The sequence below is a fragment of the Cavia porcellus genome, unplaced genomic scaffold (genome assembly GCF_034190915.1).
Source record: "Cavia porcellus strain 051 isolate PalLab524CR breed Dunkin Hartley unplaced genomic scaffold, mCavPor4.1 scaffold_17, whole genome shotgun sequence".
In the NCBI taxonomy this organism is placed as follows: Eukaryota; Metazoa; Chordata; class Mammalia; order Rodentia; family Caviidae; genus Cavia; species Cavia porcellus.
In genome coordinates, this window is record NW_026947500.1 from 26,908,925 (window position 1) to 26,921,231 (window position 12,307).

The 12,307-nt window shown below is 51.1% G+C and overlaps 1 protein-coding gene and 1 long non-coding RNA gene across 4 annotated transcripts in view; one reads left to right on the forward strand and one right to left on the reverse strand.

Annotated features, from left to right (window-relative positions):
- Cpt1a (carnitine palmitoyltransferase 1A) overlaps positions 1-5,916 on the reverse strand; it is a 54,736-nt gene extending 48,820 nt beyond the window's left edge. The window contains exon 1 of one of the 3 annotated variants that reach the window (XM_003468316.5): positions 5,779-5,916. The gene's annotated coding sequence lies outside the window, so the exon portion shown is untranslated. Of the gene's footprint in view, positions 1-3,263; positions 3,570-5,249; positions 5,372-5,778 lie in introns of those variants that run through there. The other 2 variants (XM_063227661.1, XM_023564426.2) reach the window with 2 other exon arrangements.
- Positions 5,917-5,991: 75 nt separating this feature from the next.
- On the forward strand, positions 5,992-8,978 carry LOC134470905 (uncharacterized). The gene is made up of 2 exons (XR_010040116.1): positions 5,992-6,251; positions 8,836-8,978. It is a non-coding gene; the product is annotated as an uncharacterized LOC134470905 (long non-coding RNA).
- The last annotated feature ends 3,329 nt before the right edge of the window (positions 8,979-12,307 follow it).

A 12,307-nucleotide genomic window follows, 5' to 3' on the forward strand; every position in this document is an offset into this window, starting at 1 on the left:
AGGGGTGATATTGCACAACATCAATAGGAAATAGTCAATCAGATAAATGCAGAGATGCAATCTTAACAGTAAAGAAGCAGGGAAAGCCACTGAGGATCCCTGTGTGTGTGGTACTACTGGACCTGTCATGGGGTAAGCAAGCACTCTACACTGAGTGCCACACTGCCAGAACACCACGCTTTTATTCTGACACAGGCTCTTGCCAAATTTCCCAGGCTGGCCTTGAACCTGTGATCCTCCTGCCTCGGCCACCTGAATAGCTGGGATGGCAGGCATGTACCACGTCTGGCTGGATCTTCCATAGAGAAAGTATCTAATGCGTTGACAGGCCCAATTATCTGTCAGAATAGGACAGAATAGGATAGGATTATCTATCCTACTCTGAGGCTCGCCCCGAGTTAAAGAGCTGACCTTCACTGCCTAGGGCCTGACCTGCCCCCAGCCTATCCACAATCCATGGAGGAAGCAAGCTTGGGGATCTCCTTTGCTGTTCATCTTTGCTCCCAGAGCTTAACTGAGCTTGTCCCACCACAAGATGCAATTTGGGGATTGAAGAACAGGTGATATCAATGAAATCCGCCTGTCACCCCGACCTTGACTGCCAGAATCTATATTTTCAGATGCTTCAATTTCTGGTGGGGAGAAGAGAGATCATATCCGAAGGACAAGGCTGAAAACAGACTGCATTCTCCTGCCCCACCAAACCCCGCAGCTTGCTGTAGAGCATCGGCTCTTCCCCCGAACCGTGGCTCGCTGGAAGCTGTGGCTACAGCCCAGCATCAAGAGGATCGCACCACTTAACACTAGTCAGGGGAAAGAGCCAAACTCAACATCTGAAGAGCACTCCCTCCTAAATGTGTTTGGGTGGGTTCACTGCATCTTAAAGCAGGGTAGTGGTAAGCCCGGGACCATCTATATCTTGCAGCTCAAAACTTTTTTCACAGCTAACTTTTTATGGGGCATAAAACGGCAGGTATCAGAGCCACCATCCTATAGATGAGGAAATGAAAACCCAGAAATGCTCACATCCCATTCAGCAGTGCATCCCTTTTGAGTCAGAGTGAAAGTGATGTGTGTGTGTGTACCACAAAACACAGGCTCTCTAGCTGTCCAGAAATCCAAGCAGCCTAGAAATCAGAGATAGCTCAGATCTGTGTTCAGACTCCAGCTCTGTCACTTACTCATACATCAGACCTAGTACAAAGGTCACTTGTTTTCATACAGTGAGAGGAGCTGAAGGACAACCCCGCTGCAGTACCTTAGGTCTTTAATGCATGAACACACACTGTCCTTCTCCAGCTGGAGCCACGTCCTGCCAGCATGAGTTCTCCAGGAGCATAGGTGTTATGTCCCTGCTCTGCTTAGCCTCCCATGCAAGATCGAAATGCCAGCATTTAGTACTTTGGCCCCTCTTCTAACTTTGACACTTAACTTTCAACAATCTGTTCATTTCTTGCCGGCAAAACTCTGACACGACACAAAGACCCCAACCTCTGGTTAGTAAAATACTTTCAGGGCGCTAAAAGATGCTGACCCTTGCAGAATTAGGGTTGAAGAATCATCTTATTAAAAGCCAACTTTGGGTTACAGCATATGATAACTTCTTAAAAGAAAGGCAACTTCATGTTAATATAAAATGCATTACCCGCTTAATCTGGGGGGAAGAGACAGAGTCCAAAGAGAAAGAATTACCAATGTCCCTGGTCTTTGCCATTTACTCCCCAGCACAGGAGTATGACATGGCCAAGAGCCACAAACCTCAGAGGAAGACAGTACCACACCAGTGGGCAAAGAGGAGCTCACTGCAGGAAGCCAAGGACTGTGGTGTGGGGGAAGGCACAGTGTGGGGCCCAGAGTCCTGACTGCCGTATGGCATGAAGGCCATGCCCTGAGAGGAGGGAGCCACTGGGCTCCTCTGCTCCCTGCTTCCCTCTGTGGACTTCCTCAAACCATGCCCCTCAAAGGGCCTCACCATGTCAGGAGGCTGCAGCAACCCAAGGGAGACAGGGAGTCTTAATACACTGTCCTTCCTCTAACAAACAATCCGCATGCCTGCTGGGGTTATGGAGACAGTGAGGACCTCCAGGTTACCAAGCAGCTCGGGAAGTAGAAAGAACAAGACTTAGCCCCAACCCTACTATGCATGGTGACGTTAGGGGACAGGAAAAATCCAGAAGACCCTCAGGTCCCTGAGACAAGTGCTACAAACCACCTTCCTTTCCTTTCCACCTATAAAGCTCTTTGGCCCCTGATGAGCTGGTGATCTTCAGGGAACAGAGAATTAGCGCTCCTCTTTCAACTTTCTAAGGTAAAGATTACCCTGGGCGGGCAGCCTCACCCAGCAACATAATTTCTTTCATTATTAACTTTCGAAAACATTCATGGACTTCAGAACCCACACAAAAAGAAAGACAAAGGTGGACATTTCTCAGAACTGATGCTGCCACCTGTTACCCAATCAGGGCAACACGGCCTCAGCCAGGCCCTGTGGGGACCCAATGTCCACTCAATATTTGCATGCGGTGAAAGTTGAAGGTAAAAAAAAAAAGTTGAACGTCACAAAAAACAACGAACAGTTGAAAACACCAGTTGAAATCAACACACAGAAAGTATTCATCACGTGGGTTAATGGATTTTTTAAAAAATCAATGTCCAAGGGCTGGGGACTTAGCTCAGCGGCAAAAGCGCCTGCCTTGCAAGCACATGGTCGTGAGTTCAATTCCCAGTACCGGAAAAAAAAAAAGAAGAAGAAGAAAAAAAATCAATGTCCTCAGCACCCAGAAATTTGTTTAAAAAAATCCCTGCAGTTTCAGCGACTTAAAAGTCCAAGAAACTGTTAACAGCGGTGGCCTCCACAGAAGGGTGGTGGAGGGAGGCTGGGACACTGTTTCCATTTACACCTTTTGAACTTTGCACTGTGTGCCTGCACTGCTAATTTTCAACACAAAGAAGTCCTTCCAAGTAAAGCTCAAGACTGGCACACATGATCCTAAGACAACCGAGGCTTCCATTTAAGGGTGAGATAACCTATTTTTTTAGTCTTGAGCATGCTAAGCACGCACTCGACTACTTAACTACACCCAGCCCCTCCCGTTTTCAGGAGTAGGCGGGTTGGCGGGGTCTTGCAGTGCAGTACCCTGCAGGCTGGCCCTGAACCCCGAGGTTCTTGCGAACCTCCCGCCAGAGCCTCTCAAGTGACTGGGACAACAGGCAGCTAAAAAGCTCTTAAACAGACTTTGAATATTCCCATCGTGAACCACTACCTTATTCTTAAAGCACCAATTCAGGAATTCAACTTTGGTCTTCCACCAGCCGCAGCACTCCGGCCTGCTAATAATAACAGCTGTGACTAAACAGTTCTACCCTCCCTCTAAAAGTGCAAACAGTTCTTCCTCCTCCAAAAATGCAAACGACAAAGTGCAGAAGCAGCCTTGGGCTGAGCCGTTTCCACTTTTTCCACTTCTCAACGCCGGTCGCCACCCTCTCGTCGCCCTTACGACCCAGGGCAGCCCTTTCAACCGCGCGCTTGGAGCGCGTCCTGGAACCACAACTGCAGCTTCCGCGCCCCGCCCCTTCCCCCAGCCGCGGGCGGGCATCACGTGACGGCTGAGAAAAGTAGGGGAAAGGTTACAGGGAGCCCCGCCTCCTGGCTGGCTGGTCCCCGGAGCTCAGATCCTGTTCCACTGGCGGCGTCCACAGAGACTTTCCGGAGCGAGCTGGCGCGCAGCGCCGCTGCCACTCCTGCAACTGCGGAAGAAATGCAGTGCGCCTCTCCGTAGGAAGGAAAGACAAGCCCTGCGGTGCTCAATCTTGGGGACAGTTACAAGCTCAGTTTGCCCAATGACAGACGCTGCATGTAACCGGCAGCCTGGGACTGCGTCCACGCGAGCCCAGGGCGGGACTGAAAGCAGTTCATTGCGAAGACCAAGTAAAGATTAAGTGTTTTTATGAATGGGCATGCGGGCCTAAAATTGGGCAAGTACAGGCCGGTGCCCCAAGACTCCCCCGAGACCTGGACCCGAGGACTGTGAGGTCATTCACTGTTCCCGGGCAGTGTCGGAGGCAGTGACGACAGTTTAATTCCATCTCCAGCTTGTTTCTAGTAGTACGGGTTGGCCTGTGCGTGATCCCAGATTGTGGCACAGAAGTTATGAGCACTCCTACACCTGACCTCGTCTGGGACCAGCCACTGTGAGAAGGATTTCAAGTGCAAGGTCAAGTCCACCAGTGCTTCACGCAAAGTAAACTAGTAATTTACATAAGAGCCACTGCCTCGGGGTACCGAGGCAAAACCCGCCCAAAGAACCAATTCAGTCAATTTCAAACTAGCTACTCGCCTGGACTACAGCATCTTCCCGTGCACTAATGCCCACGTGTCTGTGGCTTCCTCAGCATGTTAACTCAGTGTCACCTTAAATACTTCGGAGGGGGGAGGAGGTGCTTGCTAGCTAGAATAAAAGGCCAGTGCTTCGACCCTCTTTTAATCCTTTGGTTTGTGGTTTTGGCAGAAATAAACAGCATGCTTGAATATCTGGAATGACGAGAAACCAGATGCCTGTTCAAGAAAATGGTGTAACAAAATACTTGTTTCCAAAGATTAAACTGATTTGCTTCATTCAGTAACTTAAAAATTACCAGTTTCGTACTAAAATCTGCTCCAGAATAGTTTACTGTATGAAGCAAAGAGAAACCGAAAGTCTGCCCTAGAAGTGGAAATATTGGATTTGTTTTGTATATAACCTGGTAATCCTAACTTTTAATTCTTGAAGTTAAAAAAAAAAATAAGTGGGATCAGCCTCCCTTCCTCCAGTTTTGACGAAAGGCAGACGCCGATTTCCTTTAGAAAGACGCTGATCTACTGCCTTCCTGAACAAAGCCAAGGGAAGCGGTTGCTGGTGGCGGCGCGGAATCCGGGCTGTACCCAGGTTCGACCGCACCTTCGGGCTCGCGGGCCAAGTTCGCCGAGGCTTGCTCACGTGAGCGCCCCCCCCCCTGCAGAGCCTGCCAGGTGCGACCTTGGACAGCCTCTCCGCACCCTCCACTGTCCTTGACCCCGCGTCACGCAGCGGAGGGGGGGGGCGTTTACACGCAGGGGCCCGAAACCCACCTCCACCGAACCCCCTACCGCTGCTCTGCGCCAAGGGCGTGACCCGCAGCTGCACTGCGGGGGCAGACTGAGGAGGGGGCTTCAGGGACGGCGACCGACCACGTCTAAGAAGCACAGCATCTTTCCCGCGACTGTACAGTACCTGTCCGTGTGCCGATGACACTCGGGTGGCCCCAGACCCAATGCACTCGCTGACGGGAGGTGGGTTGGGGTTCACTGGGTGGAGCAAGGAATCGTTCCTACAGGCTCGGAGCAGAGAAGTCCTGCCAGGGCCCGAAGACAGAGCATCCCTCCAGCTGCGGCTCAAGCCTTGCCCCTCCCCACCGACAGACAGCCCCAGAAGGACCCCCAAGCCCAGCCCACTCACGGCGGGCTGGAGGGACCCCGACCGGAGATCGGAGCCCGCGCCCTACTGGTTTCCCCCGTGTGAAGCGGGGAAGGGAGGCGTCCGGCCAAGTAAAAACACCAAGCATCCTTCCGCGGATCCCAGGTCCCATCCCTGCGGAGCTAGGGCTCCCTGCGAGTTCCGCCGCGCGAAGGTAGCGCTTGGGTCCTCTAAGCCCGACTGGGTGGTCACAAACTCGGAACCCCTTCCTGGGTTTCAGAAGCCTCGCGGTCCCCGCCCGGCCCGCAGATCGTCTTCCCCACGCGCGGCCGTGGACGGGCCTTACCGAGTCGGCGGACTGCAGTTCGGCGGCGGCGGAGTGAGCGAGCTGCGGGAGAGCGCCAGGGGCGGGAGGACCGCGGGCGAGGCTGGAGCGCACCGACGCCGGTCGCAGCCGATTGGCTGAGTCTCGCCGGTCTGCGGAGCGAGCTGGCAGGCGACTCTGAGTGAGCGCTGGATGGGGCGGGGCCTGGGCGGGGCGGGGCCTGTATGGGGCGGGGTTAGGTGAGGAAACTGAGGCTCGCCAGCGAGCTTAGCAATGCATCTTGGGGGACATGGGATCTAGGGCGGGATTCCTGTCTTCTTGGGAACTTCTATTTCTCCATCTGTAAAATGTGCCAACGTATTGGCACTGTACCTGATTTATGCTGCGTTTATAGACCAGGCTGATGCTACTTATGCTCCACTCTCCCTTTACAAAACGAGGAACCCCGTGGGGGAAAGCATGACTAACTTGCTAATATCGCACAGCTAAGAAGGGTAAGTGAGCCTACGCCCCAACTCGGATCTTGTCCCCCCGAGTGACAGCTGTTGTAATCGGAGTGGCTGGCGGGGCTAATATGCTAAGGGGGCTCTTCTCATCTAACTGGAATGCCTTCTTTGAGGAGCTTTGGGGGGATCTGGTAAAATAGTAAGGGGCTGGACTGTAGCTCCGTGGTAGAACGCACATTTGGCGTGCAAGAGGCTCTGGGTTCGATCCCTAAAACTGAAAAAAAAAAAAAAAAAGATTCCAGCGGCATCAAGAATATAAAAGGTGCTAAGAATGGGGACTGTAGCCCAGTGCGAGAGGAGTACAAGGATAGAGAGAGCGCGCATAGGTCAACCCCGGGGGAAGCCGCCTCCTCTGCCTTTACCCGCCAGCTTTTTTTACTCCCAAGCTCCTGGCAGCGCACAGAGGTTGCACTAATTCGGTGGACAAGACCAGGCACCCTTAGCGGTCCAGCACTCCTGCTTGCCTCCATCTTTTCCCATTTATTTGATTATTCCAGAAGAAGACTTTAGAAGAGAAAATGAAAGTTCTCCGTCGATCTCTCTCACCCTGGGCCACCAGGGCAGTCAAACGTTGCTGGGTTACCCCATGGTCTCAAGTGAAGAAGGGCGACACCTGTTTGTCACTCTTGCTTATGGCGTGAGCGTTGTTCTCCGGGGGGGGGGGGGGACACAGGAACCCCAGCATCTTAGACGATCTGCTGCGATTTCAACCCTCCTCACAGGACATTAGGGGCTCGCTTTGCACCAGGGCAGGTATAATAAAGAGGGCGGTGGCCGTGGACACCTTCCCCGAGAGCCTACCTCTGCAAAACTGATCCTAGAAGTCAAGCAGTCAGGCACGTGGCTTTTTGGTGCCATCTGCCAAGCTGCCATACGGAAATGCCGCGAAGATCCTCCCCCTCCCCACGCGTGGGCTTCGCCTCGGGTCGATTCTTTAAATCTTTGTCAATCCTGAAAGCGGGGAGGGACAGGAAGAACCTCTCCTCGGTTTCACAGCCCTTGAATTGGAGGTCTCACCCTACACTAGCTGTTGCCTGGCCCCGCCCATTCGTGCCCTGGGAGGTAGGTGGCGTGGACCAAGACACCAGGGCTGCCTGCACCTGCCCTGGCCACTCGCGCACCGTCTTCCCGCCTGCCCCTACTCGTGAGCCTTCCCGGCTTGCGTCGCGGAGGCTGGACTGTCACGCTCACCTCAGAAGCCCTTCCCAGCTCTCCCTGGAACCCCCAGAGCTGGCAGGTCCCCGCCCCAAGGTCACTTCCTTGTTTAATCAGTGCCCTGTTGTGCGCCCAGCTCGGATTGGCCCTGCGTCTTGTCTGTTGCCAAGCTGGGTGGCCTTGACCGCGCGCCGCTCCCTGCGCGCCACCTGCGTGCCACCTGCAGGCGGGGCGGGGCGGGAACCCAAGAGCGTCAGCGCCTCGCTCGCTCCTCTGCGCCTCCCAGGTGCCAGGCGCTGAGGCGCCCACGCCCGCCCGCCAGCGTCTCGCGTCGGGTCTACACCGCGCTTCTGCATCAAGAACTGTAGCTCCCAGGAGTGACTATTAATAAAAGGCGAGAGCCAGGCCCCTGGGGAACTCCGAGCCCGATTTAAAATTCCCTGGGGCCAAAAATAGCCCAGAATCCAACTCAGAAACTAGGATACTCTTTCTCAAGCTGTTTGATTTTTATTCTTCAAATTCTTTCCCAGATTTTTTTCCTTTCCCAGTTTTAATAAAATATGAGGCAGCTGCTTACTGCAGAGACCTTTTCAAGAATAAGAAAACTTTGAAAAATGCATGTCATGTTTTTATCACAGATTTGGAGGGGTATTACTTTTTCTTTTTTTGAGACAGGGTCTCTGCTGTATAGTTCAGGCTGGCCTTGAACTCACTACATAATCTAGGCTAGCCTTGAACTCACAGTGATCTTCCTGTCTCAGCCTCCAGACTCCTAGGATTATAGGTGTGTGCCACCATCTCCGACAAGATTTTTTTTTTAATTCTAAAAACACCTTTTAGTGAGAAATTTAAACCTTTAAAAAGTTAATGAGATTAGGCTTTTTCTTTTTATCAGGACAGGGGATCGAACTCAGGACTGCCTGTTTGCAAGTCAGGCGCTTATGCCGCTGAGCTAAATCCTCAACCCCAGTTAATGAGATTAGGAAAACATGACAATACCTACAACCTAAACTCGAACTCAGCAATTATAAAGGCAGGGCCAGGACCACTCTTCCTCCACTGCAACTGATTATTTTATTTATATTCTGTGGCCCTGAGAGTCAACCAAGGACCTCAACTGAGCTATATCCCCAGCACTTTTTATATTTCTAAATTTTTATTTAATTTTTTGGGGTAGTACTGGGGATTGGACCCAAGGCCTTCACACTGAACTATATCCCAAGCACCCACCACCACTTTTTTTGAGGGAAGGGAATAGAGTCTTGCTGTATTACTAAGATACTCAAATTTGTAGACTTCCTGCCTCAGCCTCCCAAGTAGCTGGAATGACAGATGTGTATCACTGAGCCCAGATTGTTTTATTTTGATTGTGTGTATTTATTTATTATTTGACACAAGAACTCACCATGTTTCCTAGGTGGGCCTTGAACTCCTAGACTGAGGAGAATCTCCTACCTCAGCTTTGCAAGTACCCAAGACCTCAGGTGCACAGCACCTGAACCACATCATGCCTAGCCTCGTGGGAACTACTGTAAAGTAAATTCCAGAGTCCTGTCTTTGTCTGCTTTGTCTCACAATTCTTTCATTTGCCTTGGGGAATGGGCCCAGGGCCTTGCCAATGCTAGGCAACCACTCTATCACCAAGCTCCTCCCTGACCCTTTAAATTTTGAAACAGGATCTGGCTAAATTGCCCTGCCTGGCCTTAAACTTCTGACTCCCCCAGCCTCAGATTTCTGAGTAGCTAGGTTTAGAGGTGGGTTCCATGTGCCTCGCTTAGATCTACCAATTCTTGAGTACAGAGCTCTAAAAGATAAGTTTTTTTTTTTTTCTCGTCTTTTTGAGATGGGTCTCACTATGCAGTTTAGGCTGGCTTTGAGCTCACTTTGTAGCCCAGGCTGGTCTCGAACTCACAATGATCCTCCCACCTCAGCCTCCCGAGTGCTGCGATTACAGGCATGAGCCACCATGCCCAGCTAAAAGATAAATTTTGTGTGCATGTACATCTATTGGTGTGTAGTGGAGGTTAGTTGTTTTGGTTTTTGAGGGAAGGTATTTGCTTTCTTTTTGCAGGTGTTTTTTTGGTTTTTTGTTTGTTTGTTTGACAGTGATGCGGATGGAACCCTGGCCCTGTACATGCTAGGGAAATGCTCTACCCGTGAGGTAGAGCATATCCTCAGCTGCAAGTATTCTTTAAAAAAAAAAATAAGGCAACATAAACTGCAAGAAAAAAATAAAGCAGGAAGAGCAAGAGGAGAAACTAAGAACTAAGACCCCCCAAAAAATTTTTTTTTAATTTTAAGAAAAGGAAAGGAAAAAAAGCCAAAACGCCATTGTTCTACCTGAATAGACAGCACAGAGTCTGGAAAGCCAGTGGCCTGCCGGGAGGATGACAGCTGAGCCCTGCCGTCCCCCCAGCTGCCTCTGTCCAGCTGCGCCCAGAAGGCTCTGATCCAAAGCATGTAAGATCTATTGGAATTCAGCTCCCACTCCTGTAGAAAACAGTGTCGTAATCTCAGAGCCCTGCGCTTCCTCCCACCTGCCCACAGCCTGGAGTCCCCTGAAGAATTCTGAGTAAATAGCAGAGGTGATGTTTGCCCAGCCAGCATCATCGAGGGTGAGGACTAGGACAAAGAGGTAACTAATGCAAGGATAGCAAACGGGGGAAAGGCTCTCAGAACAAGCTGTGTGCGTAATCCAGCCGGCTTGCCCTGTGACCCGGTAACCTGTGAACGCTGGGTTTACACCCAAGGGGCATCAGAGCACATGTCCCTGGCCAGCCTTTCCTCAGTCTGTCCAGGCGAGGACTGAGCTGTTCCCTCTGCTCTCCCAGGGCCCGGACTACAAGGAGGTCACTGGAGGATGCCTTCCAGGGGCCGCCATGGTGCAGAAGCCTGGAGTGGCTGCCTGGATGCTGGGCATGGTGGTGCACACCTGTAATCGTAGTACACTGAGTGACTCAGGCAGGAGGATTGAAAGGAAGAAGGAAGGAAAAAAGAAAACAATAAATCAGGGAACACTGCAAGGACAAGCAAGCAGCCTTTTCTTCGTCATTTCCTTTTTCTTTTACTTCATCTGTGTATTTGGAGAAGCAGTCTTGGGAGGCGGAACTCCAGAGCCACTCGGCCTGAGTTCAGTTCTGACTCTGCCACCTCCTATCAGAGCAAATGGGAGACCTCTGCATGCCCGGCTTCCTCATCTGTAAAATGAGAAAGCAGAAGTAATCCTGGAGAACGGTACATGGAAAGTGCTAGGAGGAGAGCCAGGCATCCCTCAGGTACAGTGCAGGTGCCATACAGGCACCAGCTGCAATTGTATTTCCTCTATGAGTCCACATTTTAAAGATTTCTGTCTATCTTCAAGTACTCTGAGAGACTGAGGCAGGAGGGTTGTAGGTTCGAGCCCAGCATGGGCAACTTAGCAACCTACTGAGATCTTGTCTCAAAAAATAAAAGAAGTGTGGACACATCTTGGTGCAAAAGGCTCTGCGTTCGATCTCCAGTAATACACACACACAAAACCAAAACACTTCTAACTGTAACCAGTTCAATTAGTGGCAACTAACTCATTTCATTGCTTATTAATCAGCAACATGGCACAATTGTTATCATCAGGAGGTTCAAAATGGTGACAAGTATGGTGACTGCTACCACGTGATGTCTCACCAGCCAAGGGCAAAAACATTGGACATTTTGATTTGTACCAGTCAATTTCGGATATGTATGAGATCTCTTTGATGCTTTTAAATTTTATGCATTTGCTTGACTGATTGACTGATGGATTGATTGACTTCTGGGGACCAAACCCAGAGCCTTCACGCTGAGTATATACCAACCCCACCCCCCCTTTTTTGAGACAGGGTCTCTGTAAATCAAGTTACTCAGGTGGACTCTAACTTGCAATTCTTCCGCCTCAGCCTCCCAGCATATGAGGGTTTTTTAAATTGGTCTCAATAACTCAAAGGTCACTTCGAACCCCAAACCACGTTGAGGCCCTCCGCTGGCACAGCCCACTGGGGAGTGCTTGTTCAGGTTAGGCCTTGAGCTCCCTACTTTCCTCTTACGGTGGGCAGAGCACAGCAGGAAATGACTTAGTGGATCCTATTAGAAAGCCATCTTGCTGAGCATCTGTAATCCAGCACTTGGGAGGCTGAGGCGGGAGAATTCCAGTAACTTCGAGGCAAGTCTGAGCTACATGGTGAGTTCAAGGCCAGCCTGAGCTACACAGAAAAGCCTTGTCTCAAAAAAACAGAAAGAGAAGTTGGCATCCTGCCTTGCTCAAAGCCAGGTCAGGCCAGCCTTATTTCTGTCTGTACTGCCAGTGCCTGGTCATAGGGACGTCAGGACTGGGAGGGGAGGAGGATTTATATCAGTCAGTTTGTGGTGTCAGGAAGCCAGCCTGTCCCGCTGCAGGAGATGGGAAAGAAGGTGACACCTTGAGTTATACAGGGAGGGGTCACTGAGCCCTGACAGCCTTGTGACAGCTCTGAGTCCCCTCCCCCTGAACAGGCACACACACACACCAAGGGTGTCGAGTTCAGGCCCAGGCCTCCCAAATCCGTTTGTAGACTCTTGCCCCACACAGGTTAAGAAAAATTGTCTAGAATTTGGAAACAAGGCAAAAGGCTGTCTGAATGTCCTTTCAGAGTCACACTGGCTCACAGGCCCATCCAAGGATTCGCTCTTTTCTAGGCAAGTGTGTCTTTGGGCAGAACCCAGAGGTGACATGGGAACTGGCAGACTCTAGCCCAACAGAAACATCAAGGGTTTGGTGCTCATCCCCAGGGTCATGGTTTCACTGCCCTTTGGGCGAAGGCAGCTCCCAAGCCGATTTCTCCCAGCTTCCCCTCCTTCGAAGCTTCTAGACACTTACTTTGACCTGCGTTGCCTCC